The following is a 12,260-nucleotide window of genomic DNA, read 5'->3' on the forward strand; positions in this document are numbered from 1 at the left end:
CCTCACAACACCGCTCACGGATGGGCTCGAACCACCAACCTTTCGGTTAACAGCCGAACGCGCTAACCATTGCGCCACGGAAAAGCCCAAAGATAAAATGTTCGTCAGGTATTTTTAAAAAACTCTGAATTTTACGTTACATCTAAGACCTCACAACACCGCTCCCGGATGGGCTCGAACCACCAACCTTTCGGTTAACAGCCGAACGCGCTAACCATTGCGCCACGGAAGCCCAAAAATTAAATGTTCGTCAGTTATTTTTAAAAAACTCTGAATTTTACGTTACATCTAAGACCTCACAACACCGCTCCCGGATGGGCTCGAACCACCAACCTTTCGGTTAACAGCCGAACGCGCTAACCATTGCGCCACGGAAGCCCAAAAATTAAATGTTCGTCAGTTATTTTTAAAAAACTCTGAATTTTACGTTACATCTAAGACCTCACAACACCGCTCCCGGATGGGCTCGAACCACCAACCTTTCGGTTAACAGCCGACGGCGTTAACCATTGCGCAACGGAAGCCCAAAGATTAAATGTTCGTCAGGTATTGTGGAAAAACTTTGGCATTTGACATTACGTTTGAGATCTCACAACACCGCCCCCGGGTGGGCTCGAACCACCAACCTTTCGGTTAACAGCCGAACGCGCTAACCATTGCGCCACGGAAGCTCAAAAATTAAACGGTCGTCAGGTATTGTGGAAAAACTTTGGCTTTTTACGTTACATTTGAGAGCTCACAACACCGCTCCCGGGTGGGCTCGAACCACCAACCTTTCGGTTAACAGCCGAACGCGCTAACCATTGCGCCACGGAAGCTCAAAAAATAAACGGTCGTCAGGTATTGTGGAAAAACTTTGGCTTTTTACGTTACATTTGAGACTTCACAACACGGCAGCCGGGTGGGCTCGAACCACCAACCTTTTGGTTAACATTCGAACGCGCTAACCTTCGAGCCAAGGAAGCTCAGAAATGAAATGGTCGTCAGGTATTGTGGAAAAACTCTGACTTTTTACGTCACATCCGAGACTTCAAAACACCGCTCCCGGATGGGCTCGAACCACAAACCTTTTGAATAACAGCTGAACGCGCTAACCGTTGCGCCACGGAAGCCCAAAAATTAAATGTTCGTCAGATATTTTTAAAAAACTCTGAATTTTAAGTTACATCTAAGACCTCACAACACCGCTCCCGGATGGGCTCGAACCACCAACCTTTCGGTTAACAGCCGACGGCGTTAACCATTGCGCAACGGAAGCCCAAAGATTAAATGTTCGTCAGGTATTGTGGAAAAACTTTGGCTTTTTACGTTACATGTGAGAGCTCACAACACCGCTCCCGGGTGGGCTCGAACCACCAACTTTCGGTTAACAGCTGAACGCTCTAACCATTGCGCCACGGAAACCCAAAAATTAAATGTTCGTCAGTTATTTTTAAAAAAACTCTGAATTTTACGTCACATCTAAGACCTCACAACACCGCTCCCGGATGGGCGCGAACCACCAACCTTTCGGTTAACAGCCGACGGCGTTAACCATTGCGCAACGGAAGCCCAAAGATTAAATGTTCGTCAGGTATTGTGGAAAAACTTTGGCTTTTTACGTCACATCTGAGACCTCACAACACCGCTCACGGATGGGCTCGAACCACCAACCTTTCGGTTAACAGCCGAACGCGCTAACCATTGCGCCACGGAAGCCCAAAAATTAAATGGTCGTCGGGTATTGTGGAAACACTTTGGCTTTTTACGTTACATGTGAGAGCTCACAACACCGCTCCCGGGTGGGCTCGAACCACCAACCTCTCGGTTAACAGCCGAACGCGCTAACCATTGCGCCACAGAAGCCCAAAGATAAAATGTTCGTCAGGTATTTTTAAAAAAACTCTGAATTTTACGTTACATCTAAGACCTCACAACACCGCTCCCGGATGGGCTCGAACCACCAACCTTTCGGTTAACAGCCGAACGCGCTAACCATTGCGCCACGGAATCCCAAAAATTAAATGTTCGTCAGTTATTTTTAAAAAACTCTGAATTTTACGTTACATCTAAGACCTCACAACACCGCTCCCGGATGGGCTCGAACCACCAACCTTTCGGTTAACAGCCGACGGCGTTAACCATTGCGCAACGGAAGCCCAAAGATTAAATGTTCGTCAGGTATTGTGGAAAAACTTTGGCATTTGACATTACGTTTGAGATCTCACAACACCGCCCCCGGGTGGGCTCGAACCACCAACCTTTCGGTTAACAGCCGAACGCGCTAACCATTGCGCCACGGAAGCTCAAAAATTAAACGGTCGTCAGGTATTGTGGAAAAACTTTGGCTTTTTACGTTACATTTGAGACTTCACAACACGGCAGCCGGGTGGGCTCGAACCACCAACCTTTTGGTTAACATCCGAACGCGCTAACCTTCGAGCCAAGGAAGCTCAGAAATGAAATGTTCGTCAGGTATTGTGGAAAAACTTTGACTTTTTACGTCACATCCGAGACCTCACAACACCGCTCACGGATGGGCTCGAACCACCAACCTTTCGGTTAACAGCCGAACGCGCTAACCATTGCGCCACGGAAGCCCAAAAATTAAATGGTCGTCGGGTATTGTGGAAACACTTTGGCTTTTTACGTTACATGTGAGATTTCACAACACCGCTCCCGGGTGAGCTCGAACCACCAACCTTTCGGTTAACAGCCGACCGCGTTAACCATTGCGCAACGGAAGCCCAAAGATTAAATGTTCGTCAGGTATTGTGGAAAAACTTTGGCATTTGACATTACGTTTGAGATCTCACAACACCGCCCCCGGGTGGGCTCGAACCACCAACCTTTCGGTTAACAGCCGAACGCGCTAACCATTGCGCCACGGAAGCCCAAAAATTAAATGGTCGTCGGGTATTGTGGAAACACTTTGGCTTTTTACGTTACATGTGAGATTTCACAACACCGCTCCCGGGTGAGCTCGAACCACCAACCTTTCGGTTAACAGCCGAACGCGCTAACCATTGCGCCACGGAAGCCCAAAAATTAAATGTTCGTCAGGTATTGTGGAAAAACTTTGACTTTTTACGTCACATCTGAGACCTCACAACACCGCTCCCGGATGGTCTCGAACCATTAACCTTTCAGTTAACAGCCGAACGCGCTAACCATTGCGCCACGGAAGCCCAAAGATTAAATGTTCGTCACATATTTTTAAAAATCTCTGAATTTTACGTTACATCTAAGACCTCACAACACCGCTCCCGGATGGGCTCGAACCACCAACCTTTCGGTTAACATAGACGGCGTTAACCATTGTGCAACGGAAGCCCAAAGATTAAACGGTCGTCAGGTATTGTGGAAAAACTTTGGCTTTTTACGTTACATTTGAGACTTCACAACACGGCAGCCGGGTGGGCTCGAACCACCAACCTTTTGGTTAACATCCGAACGCGCTAACCTTCGAGCCAAGGAAGCTCAGAAATGAAATGTTCGTCAGGTATTGTGGAAAAACTTTGACTTTTTACGTCACATCCGAGACCTCACAACACCGCTCACGGATGGGCTCGAACCACCAACCTTTCGGTTAACAGCCGAACGCGCTAACCATTGCGCCACGGAAGCCCAAAAATTAAATGGTCGTCGGGTATTGTGGAAACACTTTGGCTTTTTACGTTACATGTGAGATTTCACAACACCGCTCCCGGGTGAGCTCGAACCACCAACCTTTCGGTTAACAGCCGACGGCGTTAACCATTGCGCAACGGAAGCCCAAAGATTAAATGTTCGTCAGGTATTGTGGAAAAACTTTGGCATTTGACATTACGTTTGAGATCTCACAACACCGCCCCCGGGTGGGCTCGAACCACCAACCTTTCGGTTAACAGCCGAACGCGCTAACCATTGCGCCACGGAAGCCCAAAAATTAAATGGTCGTCGGGTATTGTGGAAACACTTTGGCTTTTTACGTTACATGTGAGATTTCACAACACCGCTCCCGGGTGAGCTCGAACCACCAACCTTTCGGTTAACAGCCGAACGCGCTAACCATTGCGCCACGGAAGCCCAAAAATTAAATGTTCGTCAGGTATTGTGGAAAAACTTTGACTTTTTACGTCACATCTGAGACCTCACAACACCGCTCCCGGATGGTCTCGAACCATTAACCTTTCAGTTAACAGCCGAACGCGCTAACCATTGCGCCACGGAAGCCCAAAGATTAAATGTTCGTCACATATTTTTAAAAATCTCTGAATTTTACGTTACATCTAAGACCTCACAACACCGCTCCCGGATGGGCTCGAACCACCAACCTTTCGGTTAACATAGACGGCGTTAACCATTGTGCAACGGAAGCCCAAAGATTAAACGGTCGTCAGGTATTGTGGAAAAACTTTGGCTTTTTACGTTACATTTGAGACTTCACAACACGGCAGCCGGGTGGGCTCGAACCACCAACCTTTTGGTTAACATCCGAACGCGCTAACCTTCGAGCCAAGGAAGCTCAGAAATGAAATGTTCGTCAGGTATTGTGGAAAAACTTTGACTTTTTACGTCACATCCGAGACCTCACAACACCGCTCACGGATGGGCTCGAACCACCAACCTTTCGGTTAACAGCCGAACGCGCTAACCATTGCGCCACGGAAGCCCAAAAATTAAATGGTCGTCGGGTATTGTGGAAACACTTTGGCTTTTTACGTTACATGTGAGATTTCACAACACCGCTCCCGGGTGAGCTCGAACCACCAACCTTTCGGTTAACAGCCGAACGCGCTAACCATTGCGCCACGGAAGCCCAAAAATTAAATGTTCGTCAGGTATTGTGGAAAAACTTTGACTTTTTACGTCACATCTGAGACCTCACAACACCGCTCCCGGATGGTCTCGAACCATTAACCTTTCAGTTAACAGCCGAACGCGCTAACCATTGCGCCACGGAAGCCCAAAGATTAAATGTTCGTCACATATTTTTAAAAATCTCTGAATTTTACGTTACATCTAAGACCTCACAACACCGCTCCCGGATGGGCTCGAACCACCAACCTTTCGGTTAACATAGACGGCGTTAACCATTGTGCAACGGAAGCCCAAAGATTAAACGGTCGTCAGGTATTGTGGAAAAACTTTGGCTTTTTACGTTACATTTGAGACTTCACAACACGGCAGCCGGGTGGGCTCGAACCACCAACCTTTTGGTTAACATCCGAACGCGCTAACCTTCGAGCCAAGGAAGCTCAGAAATGAAATGTTCGTCAGGTATTGTGGAAAAACTCTGACTTTTTACGTCACATCCGAGACTTCAAAACACCGCTCCCGGATGGGCTCGAACCACAAACCTTTTGAATAACAGCTGAACGCGCTAACCATTGCGCCACGGAAGCCCAAAAATTAAATGTTCGTCACATATTTTTAAAAAACTCTGAATTTTACGTTACATCTAAGACCTCACAACACCGCTCCCGGATGGGCTCGAACCACCAACCTTTCGGTTAACAGCCGACGGCGTTACCCATTGCGCCACGGAAGACCAAAAATTAAATGTTCGTCAGTTATTTTTAAAAAACTCTGAATTTTACGTTACATCTAAGACCTCACAACACCGCTCCCGGATGGGCTCGAACCACCAACCTTTCGGTTAACAGCCGACGGCGTTAACCATTGCGCAACGGAAGCCCAAAGATTAAATGTTCGTCAGGTATTGTGGAAAAACTTTGGCATTTGACATTACGTTTGAGATCTCACAACACCGCCCCCGGGTGGGCTCGAACCACCAACCTTTCGGTTAACAGCCGAACGCGCTAACCATTGCGCCACGGAAGCTCAAAAATTAAACGGTCGTCAGGTATTGTGGAAAAACTTTGGCTTTTTACGTTACATTTGAGACTTCACAACACGGCAGCCGGGTGGGCTCGAACCACCAACCTTTTGGTTAACATCCGAACGCGCTAACCTTCGAGCCAAGGAAGCTCAGAAATGAAATGTTCGTCAGGTATTGTGGAAAAACTTTGACTTTTTACGTCACATCCGAGACCTCACAACACCGCTCACGGATGGGCTCGAACCACCAACCTTTCGGTTAACAGCCGAACGCGCTAACCATTGCGCCACGGAAGCCCAAAAATTAAATGGTCGTCGGGTATTGTGGAAACACTTTGGCTTTTTACGTTACATGTGAGATTTCACAACACCGCTCCCGGGTGAGCTCGAACCACCAACCTTTCGGTTAACAGCCGAACGCGCTAACCATTGCGCCACGGAAGCCCAAAAATTAAATGTTCGTCAGGTATTGTGGAAAAACTTTGACTTTTTACGTCACATCTGAGACCTCACAACACCGCTCCCGGATGGTCTCGAACCATTAACCTTTCAGTTAACAGCCGAACGCGCTAACCATTGCGCCACGGAAGCCCAAAGATTAAATGTTCGTCACATATTTTTAAAAATCTCTGAATTTTACGTTACATCTAAGACCTCACAACACCGCTCCCGGATGGGCTCGAACCACCAACCTTTCGGTTAACATAGACGGCGTTAACCATTGTGCAACGGAAGCCCAAAGATTAAACGGTCGTCAGGTATTGTGGAAAAACTTTGGCTTTTTACGTTACATTTGAGACTTCACAACACGGCAGCCGGGTGGGCTCGAACCACCAACCTTTTGGTTAACATCCGAACGCGCTAACCTTCGAGCCAAGGAAGCTCAGAAATGAAATGTTCGTCAGGTATTGTGGAAAAACTCTGACTTTTTACGTCACATCCGAGACTTCAAAACACCGCTCCCGGATGGGCTCGAACCACAAACCTTTTGAATAACAGCTGAACGCGCTAACCATTGCGCCACGGAAGCCCAAAAATTAAATGTTCGTCACATATTTTTAAAAAACTCTGAATTTTACGTTACATCTAAGACCTCACAACACCGCTCCCGGATGGGCTCGAACCACCAACCTTTCGGTTAACAGCCGACGGCGTTACCCATTGCGCCACGGAAGACCAAAAATTAAATGTTCGTCAGTTATTTTTAAAAAACTCTGAATTTTACGTTACATCTAAGACCTCACAACACCGCTCCCGGATGGGCTCGAACCACCAACCTTTCGGTTAACAGCCGACGGCGTTAACCATTGTGCAACGGAAGCCCAAAGATTAAAGGGGAACTCTGCTCGGTTGGCGCCCCTTTAGTGAAACTTTCCTGTGTAGCTCCAAACGCCGAGAAAATGTGCTGCCGCCTAGGCGAAAAAGCTTGCAACTCAGTTTATTTCTAACGAATTTTCTACTCCCCCCTTTCCCCCATCCGTTACCGCACCAGTCGTTGGTGGCTTCGTCGTGAAGCCACGCTTCCTTTAGGTTCGCCAATCCCCCCCTCCCCCATGGATGATGCCCGCGCCACGTGACCGTTGATGGTAGGGAAAGCTTAAGAATGTTAAACGGGGGGACGAAAAACGCCAGACTGGGTTTTCTTTTTTCCCCTATATAGAGTAGTGGCACTCCATGTTAATTTCTCATAGAGCGTAACGTAGCCAAAGGCAGGGAGGTGCCATTACTCTATAGTCTTACTGCCATGATTATCCTGGGGACTGCGGTACCAAGAAGGGGTTCGGAGTTTTAAGAGGGCAAAGGTTTAAACTGAAACCCCCTAACATTGCAATACTTACGTTTTTTCTCTGTAAGGAGGAGGTACCTCCCCCCCTTTTTTTTCAAATAAGGGCAGGGTAGCTTCGACCACCTGAATAGTTGGACAACCAATCACCTATAGTTGATTCCTTTATTCCCTTTTCCCAATGCCATTTCAATCCATTTTCTCACTCTCTATGTGCTAAAGGCTAGTAGCTTTGAATAGAAAGGTCTTTTATAAAGATTCACTATTTTTTTCGATTCGATATTTTTAACTTAAAATGAAACTATGGAGACAAATATCTATACTCCTGTTCATCCGCACTTGAGAAACCGTACTTGCCATTATATATTGGCTAATGCTCCTCAACTTTTACAATACTGTCAAGTGAGGTTGAACAAGAGTATATAATGAGCATTTTTATTTATTTCTTGGAAAAACTGAAAAAGTACATTGGTTTGAACGTTCTTCAAACGAAAGGGACGTGATCCTTCTTTATATCCTGTGAACACCTGACGTGAAATGATTTGGTTATCCCGATCTAATTCCTTATATCGTGTGATAATTGCGAAGTGTTTCGAACATACTTCTTTCTGAAATGAAATGACTCGTTAATCGCTTTACAATTACCTTTGCCATGTGTAATTGGCGAGTTGTTCTGGGTACAAGTGGCGATTAAATAATGTTATAATCACTGCAGTAACCATAATAGTGAGTAGCCCCTCGACGAGACTGAATTCTATCTCCATTTCTTCGGTGGCCACATTCCAATGCACCTAAACATTTCTTTTATCTCCTTTTAAAATAATGAACGAATGAGCTTGTATTCAAGGTAGAAATGTCAGAACCGGCCGATATTATGGGTGTGTTTGGGAAGCACTAGCCACCCGGAATTTCACTTTAAAGCTGAGTTGATACTAAGAAAAGGGTAGGAAAACCTCAATTACCCTCCCAAAATTAACACCATCCGCCAAGACTGAGAAATGGTATACATTCATGGATCTGGAGGGAATTCTTAGAACCCAAACAAAAATAAAACCACATTTCTGGTTTACAGACCCCCTTTACCTACAAACTATAGAAAATTTCGGAATATAAATACTGAGTAACCAACCCACAAGGGAGAGGCGGCCATTGGGGTATTCTCCCTCGCGCCAAGAAGAGACGCCAGAATGAGCCCGAGTTCACTGCTCGCGGGAGGCTAGCCAACTCGCACTGAATCTAGCGGGGTTTCTTGGCGCCAAGGAGGATACCGCAATGGTACCGTATTTAATTTCCGAAATGGTCTGTACGGTAGGTAGCAAGGCGGATTTATAAGAGAGGAGGTTCAGAGTCAGACAAAATGCACGTAGTCCGCAGTTCATAAAATTACACTGTGGCGTTCCCCAGTTACCATGATTACCACGACCCCCTCACGGCAAGAGAGCGTACGTTCTCGCCCATGCGTTCAAGCCCCCTTTTTCTAGCCTCATCAGCTTGTTTATAATTTTGAATATTCCTCGTTTGCAAGAACGATCACGTGACGTGAGCCTTTACCAACGGCTTACGCGCCGATGCATGTTTTTATTTCCACATTTCCAAAACGAGTCTTCTCTCTTATTCATCCTCCTTGCTTTTAGCGAGCCGGCGCAAAAATTTTCCAACACCATCACACCCTTACCCAAGTTACCCCACTCAAAGTAACGAAGCAAGTACCAGTCCATACTACCCCTTAATGCCAATAAGGATGAATGCATACATCTCCTTTGCTAATTACCACCTGGTATTATCTAACATTCGATGTTGCTAACAAAGACCAAAATTATTTTGCAATGTGCTAAGGTTGTACAATACCCAACAATGGTCTAAGGCTGTGCGGTGCATGACGCATAAGTTTTTTCTCCTTTCCTAAATCATAGAAAATGTCTTTAGCCTACCTATCCTCTCCCAAACCTGTCTCGATTTATAGATACAATAGTTTGAAGCGCTACACCCTTTCCCTCTTGAAGCTGCCAGTTTAACAGCTCTATGATTAGACACGGTTATACGAGAAAGAATCACAACATTGTATAGAAAACCCTAGTTGCTAAAGGCTTGTCTATATACATGTACACGTACACAAACTGGTTCTGATGTTGTAAGACTGAAGTCAGGCCCGATATAGAGTAATGGCAGTACTACCTATGCAAACGGCATACCTCCTATCTCTTAGCTCAGTGTCATGCCCCTACTGGGCGCGTACAGTATCCTCTCTTACAAAAGCGCGCCCAGAGGGAGGGATACACGGTTTTCACCCCTCTCTACCACCATTAGTCTATACACTGTATCCTCAAAAAGTTTTTATAAATACGAAGTTTGAAAAAATATTCTAACTATTGCGACTGTCCACTTAAAATATCGCGAGTGTCCATTTAAAATATCACGAGTGTCCATTTAAAATATCGCGAGTGTCCATTTAAAATATCGCGAGCGTCCATTTAAAATATCGCGAGCGTCCATTTAAAATATCGCGAGCGTCCATTTAAAATTTCGCGAGTGTCCATTTAAAATATCGCGAGCGTCCATTTAAAATATCGCGAGCGTCCATTTAAAATATCGCGAGCGTCCATTTAAAATTTCGGGAGCGTCCATTTAAAATATCGCGAGCGTCCATTTAAAATTTCGCGAGCGTCCATTTAAAATTTCGCGAGCGTCCATTTAAAATATCGCAAGCGTCCATTTAAAATTTCGCGAGCGTCCATTTAAAATTTCGCGAGCGTCCATTTAAAATATCGCGAGTGTCCATTTAAAATATCGCGAGCGTCCATTTAAAATATCGCGAGCGTCCATTTAAAATATCGCGAGTGTCCATTTAAATTTTGCCAAGCGTCCAGTAACCCAGTTCAATTTCATTTTGGTTCTCCCAGTGTTACTAAGCCAAGAGGCTGCAGGGAGAAAGGCTACAGTTCAGTTTGACCATCTTGGCTGACGTAGAATGCCTCACAATCAAAACATGGCACTGAAGATAAAGCTGAGAGAGGGAGCAACTTCTCCCACCTCAATAATTTCAAACATTATTCACACGTCCTGTTAAATTATCAGTAACGTCCTGGTGTATACGTACTATATAAAAGTCACAAAATGTTTAGTCACTAATCTTTTAGATTGGTCAAACTTAACATTCGATTTTTACCTCATTTTATTTTTGATGTTCATTACCAAACACCACTAAAATAATTATCCTGATAAAACAAAGCATGAATTAAATCCTGGCATGGATATAGTTTTGATGCTTTTATTAATAGTTACCTATCATCTTCATATAAAACAGTTCCGAACACAATTGACTTCATGGGATATGAAGAAAGCTCAATTCGTTTCTTACTAACCGTCTTTCTGAAATCCCGTCCCTAAGAAAGATACCTAACCGATCGCTAAACGCGCCCGGCCCAAAGCCCCCAACCAAACCAAGTCGAATGATTTCTCAATTCCGCGAATTTCCCCTCTCCTATGACTATAACAGCATAGTACAAAAAAAAAAAAAAAAATTCCAAGAATAAAAGAAGTTCCCAGGTGCGAAAAAGAAAAACCGCTCCTCGCTGTCACGAAAGAATGAGGAAAAGGGGTGCAAAATGGACTGCAAGGTTTTGCGCTCTAGGCGAGCTTCATTTATATTGATACGTGGAGTCCAGGTTGAGGGGCAAATAGAGTCTTTGTAGCCCACGTGACGCGATTCATCCACTCGTAGGGTATGGTCCTTTTTTCAAATTTTAGGCCACCGCCCCCAACGCGAGCGCCATCTAGCGTTCTAGATCGGTAATAAACCTCGCCGACGCTACCTTTAAATGTTCGTCAGGTATTGTGGAAAAACTTTGACTATTTACGTCACATCTGAGACTTCACAACACCGCTCCCGGATGGGCTCGAACCACAAACCTTTTGAATAACAGCTGAACGCGCTAACCATTGCGCCACGGAAGACCAAAAATTAAATGTTCGTCACATATTTTTAAAAAACTCTGAATTTTACGTTACATCTAAGACCTCACAACACAGCTCCCGGATGGGCTCGAACCACCAACCTTTCGGTTAACAGCCGACGGCGTTAACCATTGCGCAACGGAAGCCCAAAGATTAAATGTTCGTCAGGTATTGTGGAAAAACTTTGGACATTTACGTTACCTGTGAGATTTCACAACACCGCTCCCGGGTGGGCTCGAACTACCAACCTTTCGGTTAACAGCCGAACGCGCTAACCATTGCGCCACGGAAGCCCAAAAATTAAATGTTCGTCAGGTATTGTGGAAAAACTTTGACTTTTTACGTCACATCTGAGACCTCACAACACCGCTCACGGATGGGCTCGAACCACCAACCTTTCGGTTAACAGCCGAACGCGCTAACCATTGCGCCACGGAAGCCCAAAAATTAAATGGTCGTCGGGTATTGTGGAAACACTTTGGCTTTTTACGTTACATGTGAGAGCTCACAACACCGCTCCCGGGTGGGCTCGAACCACCAACCTTTCGGTTAACAGCCGAACGCGCTAACCATTGCGCCACGGAAGCTCAAAAATTAAACGGTCGTCAGGTATTGTGGAAAAACTTTGGCTTTTTACGTTACATTTGAGACTTCACAACACGGCAACCGGGTGAGCTCGAACCACCAACCTTTTGGTTAACATCCGAACGCGCTAACCTTC

General features: G+C 45.5%; 2 long non-coding RNA genes and 2 other non-coding genes across 4 annotated transcripts; all 4 read right to left on the reverse strand.

Annotated features, from left to right (window-relative positions):
- Positions 1-745: 745 nt before the first annotated feature.
- On the reverse strand, positions 746-818 carry TRNAN-GUU (transfer RNA asparagine (anticodon GUU)). Its single transcript has one exon. It is a non-coding gene; the product is annotated as a tRNA-Asn (tRNA).
- A 7,188-nt stretch (positions 819-8,006) lies between these two features.
- On the reverse strand, positions 8,007-8,356 carry LOC149608058 (uncharacterized). The gene is made up of 2 exons (XR_016377062.1): positions 8,305-8,356; positions 8,007-8,193 (listed from the first exon to the last, which is right to left on the reverse strand). It is a non-coding gene; the product is annotated as an uncharacterized LOC149608058 (long non-coding RNA).
- Positions 8,357-10,346: 1,990 nt separating this feature from the next.
- LOC149608059 (uncharacterized) lies at positions 10,347-11,392 on the reverse strand. The gene is made up of 3 exons (XR_016376999.1): positions 10,868-11,392; positions 10,752-10,800; positions 10,347-10,681 (listed from the first exon to the last, which is right to left on the reverse strand). It is a non-coding gene; the product is annotated as an uncharacterized LOC149608059 (long non-coding RNA).
- A 661-nt stretch (positions 11,393-12,053) lies between these two features.
- TRNAN-GUU (transfer RNA asparagine (anticodon GUU)) lies at positions 12,054-12,126 on the reverse strand. Its single transcript has one exon. It is a non-coding gene; the product is annotated as a tRNA-Asn (tRNA).
- Between the last annotated feature and the right edge of the window lie 134 nt (positions 12,127-12,260).

The sequence above is a fragment of the Phalangium opilio genome, unplaced genomic scaffold (assembly GCF_054372755.1).
Source record: "Phalangium opilio isolate 3A_F unplaced genomic scaffold, DU_Popi_V2 ptg000352l_1, whole genome shotgun sequence".
NCBI lineage: Eukaryota > Metazoa > Arthropoda > Arachnida > Opiliones > Phalangiidae > Phalangium > Phalangium opilio.